The sequence below is a fragment of the Antennarius striatus genome, chromosome 5 (genome assembly GCF_040054535.1).
Source record: "Antennarius striatus isolate MH-2024 chromosome 5, ASM4005453v1, whole genome shotgun sequence".
Taxonomy (NCBI): Eukaryota; Metazoa; Chordata; class Actinopteri; order Lophiiformes; family Antennariidae; genus Antennarius; species Antennarius striatus.
Window position 1 is genome coordinate 65001 of NC_090780.1, and position 2500 is coordinate 67500.

Genomic DNA, 2500 nt, shown 5'->3' on the forward strand with positions numbered 1-2500 from the left:
ATCTTAATACAGCATGCAATTCATTTATCCCTCTACTTACAATTTTTTGCCTATAAAATAGAATGAACTGATTTAACACTGAATGTCATCTATAACAAGAAGCTAAATTAATCTACTAATCATTCAACATTAGATAATCTCTTCCTGAATACAATTTAGAAATCAACACACTATTCACACGCTCTACAACTTACCTCTAATATACAACAAGAAATCAATTCACCATTCCAAGTTTTTACTTTAATAATTCTTCCCTTTACTGACTCAGACAATTATTCACCATTTACCTTTATTGGACAACAAAACATTAGTTTACCCTTCCTCTTAACCCTTGCTTCATTTATCTGTAATAGACCAATAAATTAATTCACCACGCTAACTCAACACTTGGAATATAACCTTAACCAATTGATATATTCACCATCCTATTTTATTCACCTCTAACCCAGAAATAAAATCATCCCAAGGGGACATGCGGAGACGTGCCCACATCCTACCTGTCAATTCTTACACCTCAACTATTGTCCCACTCTTAATCTACATTTACCCCACCTACCAAAAACTGCCCACCCACTTCCTCAGACAACAGTGCTATAGAAGTAATTAATTCCTGATCCTATCTAAATACCTTTTACTTTATCCCTTACACACTTAACTTTCAATCTACTATGTGACTTATTGACTTGGCTATTACATTTATCATATCCAAAATTACTCCACAATTCCACTAAAACACTTGACAATTTCATCTGTAACACAGACAGAAATTGATTTACTAATTCCTCTAACATTGGTCATTTCATCTATAATCCAGACAGATAAATATTACTAACTTACTTTAACACCTGGCACTCTCATCTTAATACAGTAAGCAATTCATTTATCTCTTAACTCACAATAATTTTTACCTGTAAAATAGAATAAATTTATTGAACACTGAAGGTCATCTATTACTAGAAGCTAAATTAATCTACTAATTATTTAATATTAATTTCTTCCTGAATAGAAGTAAGAAATTAACACACTATTTATTCACACGCTCTATAATTCACCATTCCTAGTTTAAACATTAATAATTTTGCCCTTTACTGACTCAGATAATTATTCACCATTTACCTTAACAACACAACAAAACATTAGTTTACCCTTCCTTTTAACCCTTGGTTCATTTATCCGTAATAGACTAATAAATTAATCCACCATGCTAGCACAAAACCTGGAATTTTACCTTTAACAAATGAATATATTCACCATCCTATTTTATCCACCTTTAACCCAGAAATAAAATCATCCCAAGGGGACATATGGAGACGTCCCCACATCGTACCTGTCAATTTTTACACCTCAACTATTGTCCCACTCTCAATCTACATTTACCCCACTTACCAAAAACTGCCCACCCACTTCCTCAGAATGACCCTCCCATAACCTATATAAATCTTCCACCCCAAAACCCACCAATTTATCCGGACGAAACCTTGAACTACTTTTTAGAATCTACCATAGAAGATTTAACCCTCCTTTTCTTCACCGACTCCTAAACTGACCAGATATCTCCTGGCACAACCATCCACCTACCTCAGGTAAGTGCTTCCTAATACCTGTTTCGTATTACTACCACCACCAGCCTTTTATTCCATTTAACATAGACCACTCGGTCCCACATTTACCGACCTACTTATCCAGATAATATAAGACCTAATTCTTTACTTTAATATAACAACTACCACCAAAATCAAACCTAAAGATCTTTTGATCCACCAAATTACTTAACTGCCATATATGGGACTTTTGCTCTTAATGTAGAATGCTCAGATGCTGTGGTCCACCTCCAATCTTTACCTCTAAAACATTATCTTCCCCAACCAAAATTTTCAATAAATAGACATAGAAGGGACCCAGTATCTCATTGGACACGGAACACGGCTCAGGACTTGATCACCCTGAGCAGCCGCCAAGGGAGGAGATCGTACGGTTGTGAAAGGCAGAAACGGTTGATGAGACCCTTGGATGCAGCCGCTGATGAGGTGTTCTGAAATTTAGAAACACACATTTATGATCAAAAACACTCAACAGTGATTTGATCCCTTATAGTCCAAAGTAATAATAACCACTTAATACCCAAACATGGCAACCTAAACAAATTGGACCCACCTCTTTCTCATATACCCTCCTTAAATCAACAATCTCAAGACAATACCAATAACCCACCACTTACATCTCACCAGGGGACCTACTTCAACCCATGTAGTAGGTTCTTATTATTATTTTTTTGCTGTTACCACCACCACCTTTTTTACTACCATTATAGATGAAGGCTCTATGGAATTATACATAATATTAATACAGTATACATAGCTTAGAACACCAACACTGTTACACCAAACAGTCAGTGTTACTCTGTTAGAAGGAATGATCAACTATTTATGCACTCAATAACCATGTACTACTTCACAGGAATGTTTGTATTTGCACATAGAAAACTGGTTATGGTCTTCCA